At 42.4% G+C, this 19,712-nt stretch overlaps 1 long non-coding RNA gene across 1 annotated transcript in view; it reads left to right on the plus strand.

Moving 5' to 3' along the window:
• LOC124790044 overlaps positions 1-19,229 on the plus strand; it is a 237,517-nt gene extending 218,288 nt beyond the window's left edge. Inside the window, exon 3 of the long non-coding RNA XR_007016208.1 lies at positions 18,702-19,229. This is a non-coding gene — a long non-coding RNA (uncharacterized LOC124790044). The remainder of the gene's footprint in view (positions 1-18,701) is intronic.
• Positions 19,230-19,712: the final 483 nt, after the last annotated feature.

Genomic DNA, 19,712 nt, shown 5'->3' on the forward strand with positions numbered 1-19,712 from the left:
CCTGACTGGATAAACACTTGAAATGAAGAAGATAACGGCATATCTAAAACTGGTTCTTGATGAAGCAGTAAAAATAATTTATTACGTTAAATCACGCCCTCTTCAGTGTTGATTGTTTTCAGTATTGTTTGAAGATTATGGGAGCTAAAATTAATGTTCCACAGTAATAATAGATGATTATCTCGGGGTAAGATCTTAACAAGATTATTCGAACTAAGAGCTGAATTACAAGCTTTTATGACAGATGTTTCTTACAAATTAAAAGATTATTTGAGCAATGTGACTTGGTTGTTCAGACTAACCTTTTTGGCAGATATATTTGGGAAAATTAAATCTGTCTTTACAAGAAAAGTAGACAACAGTTTTTAATACTAATAAAAAAATAAACGCCTTCAAAAAAAACATTTTTGGATTATTTGTGCTGTAGGGGAGAATTAGAAAGCTCTTTAACACTAAATGAGTCCGTTGGTGCCAGTCTCGTAAACTGACATTCGGCTGGGAGAGCGGTGTGCTGCTACATGCCCCTTCATATCCGCATCCAGTGACGTCTGTGGGCTGAGGATGACACGGCGGCCGGTCGGTACCGTTGGGCCTTCATAGCCTGTTTTTTCGTGCGGAGTTTAGTGTCCATTGGTGAGACAGCAAAATTATCAAATAAAATTCTTGAAGAATTGGTCCAATATCTCAACGATATACGTGCCTCTTTTGAGATGAATGTTGCTGAAGGGCAGAACACAAAACTGAAAAGGAATTCATGAGTTCGGAATCCTTTTGTACCAAAGTTTCAGAGGCCAGCAAAAACATCAAACGAAACCTATGAATCCCTTTCAGAAATGATATCAGATTTAAGCCTGGAATCATTATTCAAAACAATGTCACTTGACGATTTTTGTTACAGGGTTCGTGATGAATATTCACAACTTGTCTTACAGGCTCTGGCTGTTCTTCTCCCGTTCCCAACAACATTCCCAGCATATGCAGCTACGAAGACAAAATACCGCAATAGACTGGATCTGCACCTGATACGCATCTTCAGCTCTCTTCTTTGTGCCTAACACTGAACAGTTGATCAAAAATAAGAAAACATCAATACCTACCATTACATGGAAACAATTTCATCAGTTAACAGTGGAATCAGTACAATTTTATTATGTTTATTGTATTATTATGAGTTGTTTTGTATGATGTTGTTGAAGTCTGTAGCGTATAATGTACCTATTCTTCCATGATGATTATGAAAGACTATAATTAAAGAATAAACATAAAACAAGATTTTGCTAATTTTCGGGCTCCGTAAAATATTTAGTATTTCAAACTGGTTCCATCGCCAAGAAGCTTGAGAACCGCTTGTCTATAAAAAAAAAACTACCAAATAAAACATGTACCGTATAAGAGCAAGATAATTATGCGTTATCGTCGTCGTTGTTCAAAAATGGCTCTGAGCACTATGGGACTAAACATCTTAGGTCATCAGTCCCCTAGAACTTAGAACTACTTAAACCTGACTAACCTAAGGACATCACACACATCCATGCCCGAGGCAGGATTCGAACCTGCGACCATAGCAGTCTCGCGGTTCCGGACTGCAGCGCCTAGAACCGCACGGCCACCGCGGCCGGCGTCGTTGTTGTTGTTGTTGTCCTCGTGCCCTTGTCATTATTTGTTGTGCGCAGAGCGATTGCAGATTATTATAACGTCTTGTAAGATTTTGTTTTCGTCTTCAGCAGCAAACAGAAATACATACATTAGATGTGTAATTGGACGCCCTGTTCAAGCAAGGTTCTCTTTAACATATATTGTCTTATGTTCTCTGTGTCTGTGGTGCTATGCCTGCCAACGTTAGTGTAGACGAGGGGGTATACAAGCCCTTGGCGAAACCCCATGAGAATAAATGACAGACGCAAATTCGGCATACGGGCGAATTTGATACTCCTGGACATTTGTACGTTAGTATAGTGTGGTTTCCAAGTTCTTGAGTATAGAAACGTTCTTTGCCCTCTTCTAACCTGCGCTGCGACCTAAACCAACGTTTCATCACGTCAAGATGGACATGCTTCGTGATAGTTAATACACATCACTCGGAAATAGCAAAAACGACGTTTTTCTGTAGTTTTTACAGGTTCCACCAGAATAACAGCTCGATTTGTTGAATCGGCATTTCGGGACATAGTGTCTACGGACTTTTCTAGATAATTACAAAGTTCCAAGTCATCAATAAAGATTCGTGCCCTTAAGCCTTTAACCTGTTCGAAAGCAGTCAACATATTCAAACTTACACCAGTTACAATTCTACAATCGAGTAGATATAGGATTCCGTAGATGCAATACCCAATCAAATACCAACGTCGAATGAGACGGTGCTAATGAAAACATAATCTAACAAAAATCTTCCGTAACTTTGAACTGTTTTTCACAAGCTGCTGTGAAATCTGTACTGATAGTAGAGAAGTGCTTTATGTACTCCATGCTGTTTTATCTTTATTTTTCTCAAAGTTTCTTGCCTGTATCCAGCGAACAAGAAAATTCGTGCCAGATTTATTCTATATGCGCAGCTCGTGTTTCTCCTTCACTCAGCGCAACGCGACTGCTCAGTTCTCACACAATATGTATTCATTATACCGTCGCGCACTTGTTTCATATAAAATTAACTTTCCGGTTGTCAGCGCAAGGAGAGTACATAACGTGCCGTAACAACTGGCATTAAATTCCCCTCTTGTTGCTCAGTCCTGTAGCTCAAACCCATGCTTCAAAATGATAGATCGTATTGCTCAAATAATTCCACTATATTTTCTTGCCTCCCATTTCATTCAAGTGTTGTCCTTTTACTGGGAAATTTCACATCCTGGATACGAGAGGTATGAAACAAATTACATTATTATTCTACTGATGACAATTTTAATCCTAAGGGGAGTGATTTCTTTAAAGAACTGTTTCTTGCTCTAATCTGCCACGTAAAAAGTGCTAATCGGTCGTTTCATGTATAACATTAGAATATATAATATTATATAATACATAAAATTATTATTAAACTAAAAATTATTATTACTAAAATAAAAATTATTATTTATAAATAATATATAAACATTATATAAAATATATAATATTATATAGTATAATTATTACAAGGAACATTACTTTCAACTTCAGGTACGTCGAAAATAAAAATAAAAACGTGAATATCAAGAAGAGTGTGTTTTTAGAGATACTGCTTACATGAATTGGCTAGTTTCAACGTAATCCTCAGGGCGACTGATACCTATATGTCGTAAATGCGTACCGTTTCCCTGTCCCTTCTGTAAACCAGCTGCCACCTGTCTATCAAGTCATACTATCACGGTACCCTGCCCGTCTAAAAAAATCTCCTCATGATGACCTCTTCCTTTTCAAGAAACAACGGGTATAAAGTAGTTAACAGTTTAGCGGGAAACGGACAATAAGGAGAACATTCCCCAAACGAGAGAATTAAACACTGGAAGTTCGAATGTTGCGGAAAATTGGAAAATGTGAAGGGACGGATGGGCAGCTTAAAATTGGTCTGATCAGGGGTTAGTGAAAAGATACAGAAAGAAACTTTTATTGAGATGGCTGTAGAGTGCCACAAAAGCGTCAGTGGTTGGTCTCTGTTGCTCATTCTCGTAGGACTGCAATACTCCAGAACCAGCGTACACGTTAGTCTGCACTCCAATCTGGGAGGAAATAATGGTCCATATAAACTGCCCAGTTCCCACTACAGTATACAGGCAGGCAAAGTTAACCATCAGGTATCATTAATTTAAATCGTCTTAGATGATAAACAAAAGCAATGTGGCAAAGCTCATGATGTATGGAATCTACTTCGAGATTAGTGTTTATACAACGTGCTGCTGCTGCTGCTGCTATGACGAAGAATTGTTTGGTTTCATGTTAGATGGTTTGTCTTTAGGAGAAAAACTTTTAGGCACTGGAAAGCAGGCTGTAATTTCCATCGTATCAGATCGAGATGATGATTACGACGACACGACGACGACGACGACAACAACAACAACACCATGTTCCTTTTGTTGTCTTGCGGCTCTCCTACAGTTTGGTGCAGATAATTTCCATGCATGTCAGCAATTTTCCGTCAGATAGTGACTGTTGATCACATTTCGCGAAAATGGAAAATAGATAATAAATGTGTTGGTGAACTGAATTGCAAGAAAAAACCACCTAGCATATATAGTCATGGCTGTCATGAGGTACTACTTCTTAATTTCTTCACGGGTTGGGACCGAGCGAGGTGACGCACTGGCTAGCACGTAGAATTCGTATTCGAGAGGGCGACGATTCAAATCCGAGTTAGGCCATGCAGATTTAGGTTTTCCGTGATAGATTCAGCAAATTCCGGGGTGGTTTCTCTGAAACGGCCCGGCGGATTTCCTTCCCCATGCTAGAAACAATCAGAGTTAGTGTCCCGTCTTAATGACTTTGCTGTCGATTGACGTTAAACCGTAATCTGCCTTCCATCTTCATGCGTTGGCAGACGCGACTTCAGTGAACGCAACCCCTGTCCCTAGGGTATTCTGCAGAAGTCACTTTGCGGTGTTGCCGGTACGGCGAGCGATGCATTTAGAACTAGAGAGTCTCACATCACATGACGAGGATGACTTAATATCACAATACGTATGGTTTCAATAGTTATCCTCAGGTTCTACTTCCTGTCCCCGTTGCAGCTGCGCTGGCTGCAAATGCCAAATTAAATCGAATAAATGTTTGCGTAATTGAAGAGGAAAGTTTTATGTTTTGCCAAATTAGAGGCATCGCTGCGTTAAGTATCGGCCCGAAATGGGGTCTTTTCGAGAATAAGCATTATTTCTTTCGAAATGTAATTCATGAAGTACCCATTGTTTAATATCAAAACAATGAAATAAAAGTTAAATTTATGAAATTGATCATGTTTTAGCTGCAGCCTCATTGTTTTGTTCCAGCTATACAGGGAGAAAAGTATTTAAAACGACAAACTCTGGGAGGTTTTATGGGACATCAAAACAAATATTTTTCCCTAATGTCATTTTTTCCTATGAGGAGTATTTAAACCAGTAAAGGAAGATTTCTCTGGCGGCAAATTAATTAAACCAACAAACACTTTTCTATTTTTTTATGACCAAGAGACAACACATTAACACAACTCAATTTCAGTTACAGTAGATTTTCAAAAATGCCTCCATTGACACGTAAACAAAGGTTACACCGTCGGATCATGTTCTATCTGACACGGGAAAAAACCCCAGGAGTATCCTGAATTGTTACTGCTGCTGCTACTATCAGGGCAACCAGATCCTCTTCTGATGCAACAGGAGTTAGTAAACAAGGTTGCACATCTCTCCCCACACAAAAAGTCCAGAGGGGACATATCTGGGGATCGAGCAAGCCATGGTACAGGACCACCTCTGCCAATCTACATTTCTGGGAACCGTTCTGTCCAGGAATCGACGCACACGACGACTGAAATGTGCCGGCGCCCCGTCATGTTGGAACCACATGCGTCGTCTTGTAGGGAGCGGGACGTCTTCCAGCAATTCTGGTAATGCTCTGGCGAGAAAATTATAATAGCGCCTGCCATTTAATTGCCTAGGTAGCAGATACGGCCCAATTAAACAGTCCCCAACAACACCGACCCACACATTAACGAAGAACAGCACTTGATGAGCGCTAGTAACTGTGGCATGTGGGTTATCCTCACTCCAAACATGTGAATTGTACATGTTGAAGACTCCATCACGCCCGAACGTTGCTTCATCGATAAACAATACAGAGAATGGAAATGTAGGATGCATTTCACACTGTTCGAGGTACCACTGCCGGCCGAAGTGGCCGTGCGGTTAAAGGCGCTGCAGTCTGGAACCACAAGACCGCTACGGTCGCAGGTTCGAATCCTGCCTCGGGCATGGATGTTTGTGATGTCCTTAGGTTAGTTGGGTTTAACTAGTTCTAATTTCTAGGGGACTAATGACCTCAGCAGTTGAGTCCCATAGTGCTCAGAGCCTTTTTTTTTTTTTTTTTTTTTTTTTTTTTTTTTTTTTTTAGGTATCACTGCGAAAACTGTGCTCTGGGTGGATAATCAACTGGTTCCAGGTTGTGGACACGCTGTAAGTGAAATGGACGTAACAATTACTCTCGAAGGACTGTTATTACATTCGTCTGATTCGTCCCCATGTTACGTGCAATTGCACGAGTGCTGACTGAAGGATCCCGCTCAACATGCTGCAAGACAGCTTCCTCAAATTGCAGAGTTCTTACCGTGCGACGGCGTCCCTGTCCAGGTAATCTGCTAAATGACCCGGTATCACGCAGACACTGGTACACAGCAGCAAAGGTCGTATGATGCGGGATACGGCGATTCGGATATTGTTGGTGATAAACCCGCTGTGCAGCTCGTCCGCTGTGGTGCGCTACGTAGTACGCACCAACCATATCAGTGTACTCACTCCAGGTGTATCGCCCCATTAGTAAACAGAGACAATGCACCACTACACTGGTGGACAGCAGTTGCCTACAACTGAAGGTCGTAATACGACCTCTAACAACTGAAGTGCGTAATACGGCCTCCACCGGTTTAAATAATCCTCATAGGAAAAAATGACATTAGAGAAAAATATTTGTTTAGATGTTCCCTACAACCTCCCAGAGTTTGTCGGTTTAAATACTTTTCACCCTGTAGTAGAGCGCTCGCTGTGACTTACTTGATACAGTGGCGCTTCCCTTTCAATCTACATTACAAAGCAGTCAGATATTTTCTCGTTGATGCAATGTCCGTCGGAAGTTTTGCCAGAAAATAAAGGAAAGTAGACATCTCCAGTACATATAAAACATTTCCTCTAGGACTGCTGAAATGTTTATCTTCGGTTTTCACACTATTTCCACTGGTAACGTTGATAGGATACTAGGAGAGACGAGGCTATAATGTACCCACTGTGTATAATCTGCAGTCCGAACAGCGACGGAATCTCACCCTAGCAATTTTTCAGTCGGCATTCTAATGGCGCGGAACAAGGTGGCAAACTGCCTTAAGCAGACAGGAGCTGCTGTGACCGCCGGGGACCCGGCGTCCAGCCACTAACTTATTTAACAAATTCAGATCTCACGGGGAAGAAACAGTTGTCCACTAGCTGTGAACAAACTACCTGCTTCTCGGCAGCTGCCGGTTCAGAGCTGAGGTCCTGCTTTAAATTCGCTCCGTCTTGTTTTATGTCCGAATGCAAATTACTTTGGGCCGATACTTAACGCAGCGATGCCTCTAATTTGGCAAAACATAAAACTTTCCTGCTCAATTACGCGAACATTTATCTGATTTAATTAGGCATTCGCAGGCAGCGCAGCTGCAACGAGGACAGGAAGCGACCAGCTGCATTACCATAACCGCCGCTGTTGGAAACGGGAATCTGATGCAGCGGGCATATTTTTAGCAGAGTGCGCGCCGCGCTGTAGGCCACCCGCTGGCCGTCCGCGCAGTTAGTCGACGTCTCAACAAGCCTTTGTTCCTCGTCTAACGATTTTTGCAAGCACTCATTACGTACACCTATACGTGTATAGCAGCACTAGGGCAGGGAGTGTATTTAAGTTTGAGAACATGTCACCAAGTTCTAATTGTATTACAAGAGGACCGCACCGACTCGAATTCGTCGATGTCGTGTAAATTTATGGGATACGCACGGCTTGGCCAGAAATACACTACTGGCCATTAAAATTGCTGCGCCGCGAGAGATCAGCCGAGCGGTCTAAGGCGCTGCAGTCATGGACTGTGCGGCTGGTCCCGGCGGAGGTTCGAGTCCTCCCTCGAGCATGGGTGGGTGTGTTTGTCCTTAGGATAATTTTGGTTAAGTAGTGTGTAAGCTTAGGGACTGATGACCTTAGCAGTTAAGTCCGATAAAGATTTCACACACATTTGAACATTTTTGAAAAGTGCTACACCAAGAAGAAATGCAGGTGATAAACGGGTATTCATTCGATAAATATATTATACTAGAACTGACATGTGATTACTTTTTCACGCAATTTGGGTGCATAGATCCTGACAAATCAGTACCCAGAACCACCACCTCTGGCCGTAATAACGGCCTTGATATGTCTGGGCTTTGAGTCGAACAGAGCTTGGATGGCGTGTACAGGTACAGCTGTCCATGCAGCTTCAACAAGATACCACAGTCCAAGAATGGTAACTGCCGTATTGTGACGAGCCAGTTGCTCGGCCACCATTGACCAGCCGTTTTCAATTGGTGAGAGATCTAGAGAACGTGCTGGCCAGGGCAGCAGTGGAACATTTTCTGTATCCAGAAATGCCCGTACAGCACCTGCAACATGCGGTCGTGCATTATCCTGCTGAAATGTAGGGTTTCGCAGGGATCGAATGAAGGGTAGAGCCACGGCTCGTAACACATCTGAAATGTAACATCCACTGTTCAAAGTGCCGTCAATACGAACAAGAGGTGACCGAGACGTGTAACCAATGGCACCCCATTCCATCACGCCGGGTGATACGCCAGTGTGGCGATGAAGAATACACGCTTCCAATGTGCGTTCACTGCGATGTCGCCAAACACGGATGCGACCATCGTGATGCTGTAAACAGAACCTGGATTCATCCGAAAAAATGAAGTTTTGCCATTCGTGCACCCAGGCTCGTCGTTGAGTACACCATCGCAGGCGCTCCTGTCTGTAATGCAGCGTCAAGGCTAACCGTAGCCATGGTCTCCGAGCTGATAGGTCATGCTGCTGCAAACTTCGTCGAACTGTTCTTCCAAATGGTTGTTGTCTTGCAAACGTCCCCATCTGTTGACTCAGGGATCGAGACGTGGCTGCACGATCCATTACAGGCATGCGGATAAGATGCCTGTCATGTCGACTGCTAGTGATACGATGCCGTTGGGATTCAGCACGACGTTCCGTATTACCCTCCTGAACCCATCGATTCCATATTCTGCTAACAGTCAACGGATCTCGACCAACGCGAGCAGCAATGTCGTGATACGATAAACCGCAATCGCGATAGGCTACAACCCGACCATTATCAAAGTCGGAAACGTGATCGTGCGCATTTCTCCTCCTTACACGAGGCATCACAACAACGTTTCACCCTGCAACGCCGGTCAACTGCTTTTTGTGTATGAGAAATCGGTTGGAAACTTTCCACATGTCAGCACGTTGTAGGTGTCGCTACCGGCGCCAACCATGTGTGAATGCTCTGAAAAGCTAATCATTTGCATATCACAGCATCTTCTTCCTGTCGGTTAAATTTCGCGTCTGTAGCAAGTTATCTTCGTGGTGTAGCAATTTTAATAGCCAGTAGTGTAGAAATGCCAAGTAACTGAAGCAGGCGTTCCAGTAGCCAAGAGTTAAAAAAAATTTAAAAAAATAAAAACAGCCACTTGTGTTAGGGTAGGTTCCAGACAGGGGTTGGCGTAGCGGAAGGGAGGAAGAAAGATTCGGTTTAAAGTCCCGTCGACATTGAGGTCATAAGAGACGTAGCACAACCTCTGACTGTGTCAAAGACGACGAAGGAACTAGGCCGTGCGCTTTCAAAGGAACCATCCCGGCATTTTCCTGGAGTGATTTAGTAGAATCACAGAAAACCTAAATCTGGATGGGGGAAAGGAAAGGTGATGATATCAGCTGCATCGGGACTTTATGTGGAATAAACGGCGAAGAGTGAAAATGTGTGCTGGACCGGGACTCAAACCTGTGATCTCATGCTTACTATGCAGTTGTGTTAGTTAGCCACTGCGCCACCCGCACACACAGCGTTAATCGCATATGCGCGGACTACCTCTGCACGCTTCTCGGCCGACGCACATTGCCTCCTAGCTCCACCACTTATCCTCAATACCCGTCCATGTTCTCCGTGCTCGCTAATTTTAGATTTCCACTGCATGTCGAAGGATTCACAGCCCATCGAGACCTGTCAATTTTTATGAATGTCTGGTGTCTGTTCTTTCGAACATGTCTGAAAGAACATACGCCGCACATTCATATAAGGGATTATAAGGCGTAAGCAAGAACTTACGCAAAATTTGATACTTTTATTATTTTGAATTTGATGAACTACGCGTGCTGCAGTGCTATGGTGACAGTCATCGTAAAAACATGGTAAGCAGTAATTCCCTCTGCATTTTACACACGTTATAAACGCCGCATTTGTACTATTACACGGCTGTTTAAAGTCTCTATAGAAAAACGAACTTGGTTTACATTCCTGAAAGGTTCGTTCTCATATCACAATTTGGCTGCAAACCACTCGTAACGGATCATTTCGCCAAATTTTGGAGAGGATGGCTGCTGGTGTACAATGGAACGTATTCTGATGGACTCTTCTCGGGATGTGTTTTCTTTTCCTCTCTCTCGAGGAGACAAAAGTAGTTTTGAAGGTTTTTGATCAAATTCTTTAACTGACGACAAAAACAGGCATCGCAGGGTTGCCCTAGCAGAGTCCATTTGAGAGGAGCGGAGGGGAATCACTTCAATAACGCACTACGGCAATCCTTCTTCATCTTGAAATATCTCGTCGTATAATTGTACATTTGTCTGTCTTCCCCATTATCCATTTAATGGAAGCAATTTGTTCTTCAGCACATAGGTCTTCATTATCTCAGTCAAAAGGTTTCTGTATAGTGCTGTTGTAAACTGTCTAGATTTTGAGGAAGCAATGACGACATTTCTATATTTGGACGCGAAATGATCCACAGTTTCTGGAATCGGTCTGGAATAGCCAGTACTTTCTTGTAATCATGCACAGACCGTTGGCAGGATTTTGTGGAAAGGATTACAGCAGACTGCACTGTATTGGAGTGGGTTACTTTGTTCATATTTTCGGATTATTTGCAGTTACGTAACATAATAATTGAAAATAAAATAAAAAAATGTTTTCACAGAGGGATTGGATCCCACGACTCTTAAATTCTCTGCTCATATTCCTTGAAACAAAAAGCTTCTTAGTGCTGCTTGACAGAGGCACGTCGATTAAGTAGGCGTAACGTTGCAAAGCGGTATGAAATGGAAGGAGCATCTGTGGATTGCAATAGCGAAGACGAATAGTATACTCCAGTTTATTGGGAGAATTTTACGAAAGTGTGGTTCATTTGTAAAGGAGATCACATGCAGGATACTAGTACACCCATTCTTGAGTATTGCTGGAGTGTTTGGGATCCGTACCAGGTCGGATTAAAGGAAGACATCGAAGCAGTTCAGCAGCGGCCTGCTAGATTTGTTAGCGGTGTGTTCGAACAACGCGGCAGTGTTGTGGAGATGCTTAGGGAACACAAATGGGAATCCCTGGTAGGAAGGCGTTGTTCTTTTCGAAGAACACTACTGAGAAAATTTAGACAACCAGCGTTTCAAGCCGGCTGCAGAACCAGCGTACAGCCGCCAACTTACGTTTCCAGTAAAGACCACGAAGTTAACAGAAGTTATTGCTCGTACGGAGACATATAGGTAGTTGTTACTCCCGCGCTGTATTTGCCAGTGGAACAGGAAAGGAATGACTAGTAGTGGTACCTCCACCACACACCGTATAGTATGCGTCTTCGCCCTGGAATCTCACTAACTCGATTGGCATTGTCTTCAGTGACGAGTCCCGCTTCGCACTGACGTCCGATGATCAGAGATGACAGCCCCAATGACCAGCGAGGACGTGTCTCGATACGCCCCGTACGGCGATGGGATACCAGCATGATTGTCGCCTGCCATACTCCCTGACAGCCAGGAGAGATGATCTGGGATGACGTTAATTTTCATAGCTTGACCCCTTTGGTAGTCATCCATGGCATCTTACGGCACAACGGTACGTTGACGCCATTCTACGCCCCGTTTCGTTGCCCTTCATGCCAAGCCATCCTGGACTTATATTGCAGCAAGATAATGCCCGCCCACACAAGGCGAGAGTGTCTAATGCTTGTCTTCGTGCTTGTTAAACCCTACCTTGGCCAGCAAGGTCGCCGGATATCACCCCAATTAAGAACGTTTGGAGCCTTACAGGTAGCGCCCTCCAACCAGCTTGGGAGTTGGACGATTAGAGAGAATTCGGTACGACACCCCTCAGGAAGACATCCAACAGTTCTGTCAATCGACGCCAAACCGAATAACTGCCTGCATAACGGCTAGTTGTGGCCCAACACGTTACTCTCTTGCTCAATTTGTGAAGCGCTCTCTCACTCTCTTGAATAAATCATCCAATTTTTCTGAAACTGCAATCACTCGTTTGTCTATACACGTACAGCACGTCTACATATTTCTGCCGCATTCGGATAATTCTTTTGTACTGCGTCTTTGTTTTCCTAGTACATAACTAATGAGGAGGTATTGAATAGAATTGGGGAGAAGAGGAGTTGGTGGCACAACTTGACTAAAAGAAGGGATCGGTTGGTAGGACATGTTCTGAGGCATCAAGGGATCACCAATTTAGTACTGGATGGCAGCGTGGAGGGTAAAAATCGTAGAGGGAGACCAAGAGATGAATACACTAAGCAGATTCAGAAGGATGTAGGCTGCAGTAGGTACTGGGAGATGAAGAAGCTTGCACAGGATAGGGCAGCGTGGAGAGCTGCATCAAACCAGTCTCAGGACTGAAGACCACAACAACATGTGTTTCTTCTAAACGCTTGTCCATTTGAAGTTCCCACTTCTGTCGCTATCATTTCTGGCCGAGTTTAGCAATTACCACAAATCTGGACGAAGTCGGTGATGAAGAGTAGGCGCTGAAACCTTGTTAGGTGATGTTCTGTTATCTTTGTGGATGTCTTCCATCAAACCATGTTTCAACATAGTTTACACGATTCACGAACAAACTGATGCGGCGATTTCATCACTTCATTAATGAAATGGACGTCGTAACATCGTTCATAAAAGCACGTGGAGCGTTGGAACTGTTTTGTAAACAATCTGATTCATATTTGGAGGTGATGATACCTATAGCTGAATCTAACGAAGGCATCCAGGTTCGGTTAAAGTTAAAAATAATCTATACGGTTCTAGTGATATTTGAATTGATTGTTCTCCTGTTTTGTTGCTGTGGTCTTAAGTCGGAAGACTCGCTTAATGTAGTTCTCCAAGCTAATCCATCCTGTGCAAGCCTCTTCATCTCTGCGTATCTACCGCATCCTACAGCCATTTGAACTTCTTTATTGTATTCGAACTTTGGGCTCCCGTTACACATCCTTCCATTAACAAATTGACCATTCCTTCAGACTCTAGGACATGTCCTATCAATCGATCAAAAAATGGTTCAAATGGCTCTGAGAACTATGGAACTCAATATCTGAGGTCATCAGTCCCCTAGAACTTAGAACTACTTAAACCTAACTAGCCTAAGGACATCACACACTTCCATGCCCAAGGCAGGATTCGAACCTGCGACTGTAGCAGGGGCGCGGTTCCGGGCTGAAGCGCCTAGAACCGCTCGGCCACCACGCCCGGCTATATCAGTCGATCCTTCTTATAGTTAAGTTGTGCTATAAATTTCTTTTTTCCACAGTTCGATTCAGTAACTCCTCATTTTTTATTCAAGCTACCCACCTAATTCTCAGCATTCTTCTGTAACGCCACATTTCAAAATCTTCTCTGCTTGTCTTAACTATTTATCGTCAACGTTTCGCTTCCGCCGGCCGCTGTAACCGAGCGGTTCTAGGCGCTTCAGTCTGGAACGGCTACGGTCGCAGGTTCGAATCCTGCCTCGGGCATGGATGTGTGTGATGTTCTTAGACTAGTTAGGTTTAAGTAGTTCTAAGTCCTAGGGGACTGATGATCTCAAATGTTAAAAGTTCCATAGTGCTCAGAGCCATTTTTTTGTTTCACTTCCATACAAGGTAACAATCCATGCAAATATTTTCAGAAAAGACTTCCTACCGCTAAAATGGTATTAGATATTTACAACTTGCTCTTTTTCAGAAATTCTTTCATTTTTTGCCCTGTCTAAATTTTTATATCCTTTCTACTTCAGCTATCTTCAATTATTTTACTGCGCAAAAAGCAAAACCCATCTACTACTTCCAGTGCCTCAGTTTCTAACCGAATTCTCTCAGAATCGCTAGATTTAGTTCGACTACATTTCATCACCCTAGTTTTATTGTTTTTGATATTTATCTTATAAACCTCTTTTCAGGGTACTATTCGTTTCGTTCAACTGCTCTTCCAAGCCGTCTACGACAGAATTACTATGTCTTCACCAAACGAAGTATTTATGTATTTCCCCTGAACCTATATTCCCTTTCGAGATCTTTTCTTCACAGATTGCTCAATGAACAGACTGAGAAACATCTGGGATAGGCTAAAATTCTGTGTCTATTCCACATCAACTACGACGTGCGTTTCATGTCAGATTCTTACGACTGCAATCTGGTTTCAGTCCAAGTTAAATAACCTTTCGCTGTCTGTATTTTATACCCGCGAACTTCAAAATTTCAGTTTCTTGTGAATGACCGAGAAAATCAGCTGCATCATAGGTGATGTCGCAAACGGAGGTCAGCGTTTCGACCAGTCACCGCGGGGACACCTGATAGAATTTTCAGCACCAGTATTTCACCTGTACAAAGAGAAAAGAGGGCGGAAATCAGTCCCGATCTTGCGTGCCATTGTTCTGCACGGAATCCTATATCTCTCCATCGAATGACGATACGCGAGGCGTTTGACTGTGATTAGTGAAAGTAAGTTCAGCAGTCACCTCGGAATTGTTCTAGAGGAATAGGCTATGTACCAGTACCATGCTTCATCTTTCCCTTCCTCTTTCGTCCTTTCACTTTCTCTCATTCCACACTCGTACATAGTAACAACACAGGTTACTGACATTTAGCATGGGCACTTCTCCTAACTGTCCAGATGATACAGGATAACCCTACACTGCGCAGGTCACAGTAAGCTGTTTGGCGAGATGCACACAATGTATCAATATTGTTTCACTATGCGGTTATCCCACTCCCTACCTTATTCCGTTGCGTAAAATACACTAAAAATATACGACCGTCGAATGCCTACATATAAGTTCTACTTTCTTTAATTTTACTGTCATGCTCATTAGGCATATTTAGGGGGAATTAATAGTTTCCTTGACTCTTCTTGACATTCCTTTCAATAAAAAAGCGTCCTGCCACAATGATTTATATTTTCTGTAAATGCAAATCTGACAGTAAACCTGTGAGTTGTTACTAGCACGGTCCTATTGGAAGTGATATGCTATTGCCTTCCTTCGACCTTTGAACTGAATACCAAGATAGTGCAACTTGGTGGTTTTCACGTATGTAAATGGTTGCAAAAGACGAAAAAGAAGCAACACGTGACAGAGAAAAATCCCAAGCACCCACTGACGATTGATCCCAGATTTTTTTTCTGACGCCCTCTAAGCCACAGAGCTACACATAACATAAATAATTTATACACTCTGACGGGTTGTTTTAAACTTTCGCGTAAACATATGCATGATTAAACCGTAAATTTCGAAGTGTTCCGTCCGACATGTGCGAAAGTTGGAGGTCCTAATCTGGCACCGGTAAATAAATAAAATGGTAATACATTAGCAATGTGAAGGAGAAAATATCCGCCAACGAATGACAAGTGTAAGTTATCGAAGATCTAACGCACATAACACAAGCAGCCATAAAGATATTAGATTCTTGTTAAACTTACTCTACAGATTCTTCTAGTTTCTAGAAATATTATTCCTGTAGGGCTCACAAATAAAATAAGTAAATATGAGAGCGTGAAAGATATGCTAACAAACACGTTTAATTACTTAACCGCTCTGCTATAAATATTCATTTCTTACATTAATAATGACCCGAGGGGAAGAACAGCACTAAGGAACAGCCGGATGACAATTTTTTGATACCTTCTTCACAGAAAAAGGGCTTGGGATTTGCCTAGTAAAGTACCTATCTCACAATCTAATACAGACCTTTAGAAGCAACTTATCCGCACTCGGACCTTGCTCGGCATAGTAATATGCATTGTACCCGTGCAGATAGCTGAGAGCATTAAGACTTTGCTTGTGAGACACGCTGTCGTTTATCGACTAATAAAGTCATCAGAAGATCAAAACAAACTCCAAAACGATTTAGAAAAAATATGTGAATGGGGCGAAATGTGGCAGTTGACCCTTAATAACGAAAAGTGTGAAGTCATCCACATGAGTGCTAAAAGGAACTCGTTAAACTTCGGTTACACGATTAATCAGTCTAACCTAAAAGCCGTAAATTCAACTAAATACCTAGGTATTACAAATACGAACAACTTAAATTGGAAGGAACACACAGAAAATGTTGTGGGGAAGGCTAACCAAAGACTGCGTTTTATTTGCAGGACACTTAGAAAATGTAACAGACCTACTAAGGAGACTGCCTACACTACGCTTGTCCATCCTCTTTTAGAATACTGCCGCGCGGTGTGGGATCCTTACCAGATAGGACTGACGGAGTACATCGAAAAGGTTCAAAAAAAGGCAGCACGTTTTGTATTATCGCGAAATATGGGAGAGAGTGTCACAGAAATGATACAGGATTTGGGCTGGAAATCGTTAAAAGAAAGGCGTTTCTCGTTGCGACGGAAACTTGTCACGAAATTCCAATCACCAACTTTCTCCTCCGAAAGCGAAAATATTTTGTTGACACCGACCTACACAGGGAGGAACGATCACCACGATAAAATAAGGGAAATCAGAGCTCGTACGGAAAGATATAGGTGTTCATTCTTTTCGCGCGCTATACGAGATTGGAATAATGGAGAATTGTGAAGGTGGTTCGATGAACCCTCTGCCAGGCACTTAAATGTGATTTGTAGAGTACTCATGTAGATGTAGATGTAGACCTTCCACGCTGTCCTCCAATACTAAACTGGTGATCCCTTGATGACTCAGAACATGTCCTACCAACCGATACCTTCTTCTAGTCAAGTTGTGCCACAGATTTCTCTTCTCCCTGATTCTGTTCAGTACCTTCACATTAGTCATGTGATCTACCTATCTAATCTTCAGCATTATTCTGTAGTACCACATTTCTAAAGCTTCTATTCTCTTCTTGTCCAAACTATTTATCGCCCATGTTTCAGTTCCATACATGGTAACACTCCACACAAATACTTTCAGAAAAGCCTTCCTAACACTTAAATCTATACTTGATGTTAACAAATTTCTTTTCTTCAGAAACGCTTTCCTTGCCATTGCCAGTCTACATTTTAGATCCTCTCTATTTCGATCATCATCAGTTATTTTGCTCCACAAATAGCAAAACTCATTTAATCTAATCCTCTCAGCATCATCCAATTTAATTCGACTACATTCCATTATCCTCGTTTTGCTTTTGTTGATGTTCATTTTATATCCTCCTTTCAAGACACTGTCCATTCCGTTCAACTGCTCTTCCAGATCCTTTGCTGTCTGTGACAGAATTACAACATCATCGGCGAGCCTCAAAGTTTTTATTTTTTCTCCGTGGATTTTAATTCCTACTCCGAATTTTTCTTTTGTTTCCTTTACTGCTTGCTCAATATACAGATTGAATAACATCGGGGATAGGCTACAACCCTGTCTCATTCCCTTCCCAACCGCTGGGTCCCTTTCATGCCCCTCGACTCTTATAATGCCATCTGGTTTCTGTACAAATTGTTAGGCTTTCGCTCCCTGTACTTTGCCCCTGCGTTAGTATTTTGCAGCCGTGACTTATTAAACTGCTTTCTTTGGGATTGGAATTTTTGTATTCTTGAAGTCTGAGGGTATTTCGCCTGTCTCATAAATCTTGCTCGCCAGATGGTAGAGTTTTGTCAGGGCTTGCTCTCCCAAGGCTATCAGTACTTCTACTGGAATGTTGTCTACTCCCGGGGCCTTGTTTCGACTCAGGTCTTTCAGTGTTCTGTCAAACCCTTCACGCAGTATCCTATCTCCTATTTCATCTTCCTCTACGTCCTCTTCCATTTCCGTAATATTGTTCCCAAGTACATCGCCCTTGTATAGACCCTCTATATACTCCTTCCACCTTTCTGCTTTCCCTTCTTTGCTTAGAACTGGGTTTCCATCTGAGCTCTTGATGTTCATGTAAGTGGTTCTCTTTTCTCCAAAGGTCTCTTTAATATTCCTGTAGGCAGTATCTATCTTACCCCTCGTGATATATGCCTCTACATCCTTACATTTGTCCTCTAGCCATCCCTGCTTAGACATTTTGCACTTCCTGTCAATCTCATTTTTGAGACATTTTTATTCCTTTTTGCCTGCTTCATTTACTGCAATTTTATATTTTCTCCTTTCATCAATTAAATTCAATATATCTTCTGTTACCCAAGGATTTATACTAGCCCTCGTCGTTTTACCCGCTTGATTCTCTGCTGCCTTCACTACTTCATCCCTCAAAGCTACCCATTCTTCTTCTACTGTACTTCTTTCCCCGATTCCTATCAATCGTTCCCTAATGTTCTCTCTGAAGCTCTCTACAACCTCTGGTTCTTTCAGTTTATCCAGGTCCCATCTCCTTATATTCCCACCTTTTTCAGTTTTTTCAGCTTTAATCTACGGTTCATAACTAATAGATTGTGGTCAGAGTCGGGATCTGCCCCTGGAAATGCCTTACAATTTAAAACCTGGTTCCCAAATCTCTGTGTTACCATTATATAACTATCAGAAACCTTCCAGGGTCTCCAGGCCTCTTCCATGTATACAATCTTCTTTCATGATTCTTGAACCAAGTGTTATTAAAACTATTTTTTTTTTTTAATTTCAGGTGTTTCGGCTTGCGCCGCTATCCGAAGGGGTTGATCACGCAGCAGCAATTTACCGTCGCAGCGAAACGGACAACTTTCCAAAATGACCAGTAGCCTGTCTTACGGGCAAATCAGTGCTGTCAACGGCTGTGGAAATATCCAGAGGGCGAGACTTCCTATATGGCGAGCAGTAGCACTATTTCAACAAGGAAAAGCGTACACTAGCCAGCAGAAACGAACTCACCAAGTGGCATAGATTGGTAGCTATCAATTCAACATGTGTTGTGTTCTGAAACGCAAAAAGAAGCAAACCTTCAAGCAGATTCCTGTTCATATAATGGAAGAGGATTGATGATATCTTCAAATGTAAAGATGTCAACGACACAAAGGTTACAGTGGTTTACTGAACATGGCCTCTGAAATTGCTTAACCATATAGTTAACAGGGATCCACAGTTTAACGGCAACTTCGAACCATAGCACAACCTGGCATTTTTCAATTTACCAGACCATTGTCGAGAGGAAAGAGGCGTATTTGTAATAAAACCTTCCAGGAATGGCTGAGAATTGAACTTTTGAGCTTCATATTCTTGGATTTGGAGACTGACACTTACCCGCACAGCCACGAAGCCTTGATTACTGAAGACGAATTCCAGGGTGTTTCCTTAAACAGACCAATGCCACTTCCTTAGCCTACTGTTCTCCAACAGAGGAAGTACTCTGTGATGATAACCTTTTTATCATTTTGAAAGCTTTGTTTAATGCAGCTTCTCAGTTAATGTGCTACGCAATCACTAACGACTCATGGAAACGCAGTCTATCTATTCAAAAGCAGACACGTATATGTGACGTTATATTAATGTGAAGACTATCAAACTATAACCATCCTTATAACACAGCAGTTATGATATTAGATTTCTGAAAATAAAAGCACTAATTCCCTTCCCAGTCCCCAAGCAATGAAGAAAGATCAGGTTTGAGTGTCCCGTTAAAAACGGAATTATCAGAAAAAGGTCGAGACTCCCCCTGTCC

This window comes from Schistocerca piceifrons, chromosome 3 (assembly GCF_021461385.2).
Source record: "Schistocerca piceifrons isolate TAMUIC-IGC-003096 chromosome 3, iqSchPice1.1, whole genome shotgun sequence".
NCBI classification, from domain to species: Eukaryota; Metazoa; Arthropoda; class Insecta; order Orthoptera; family Acrididae; genus Schistocerca; species Schistocerca piceifrons.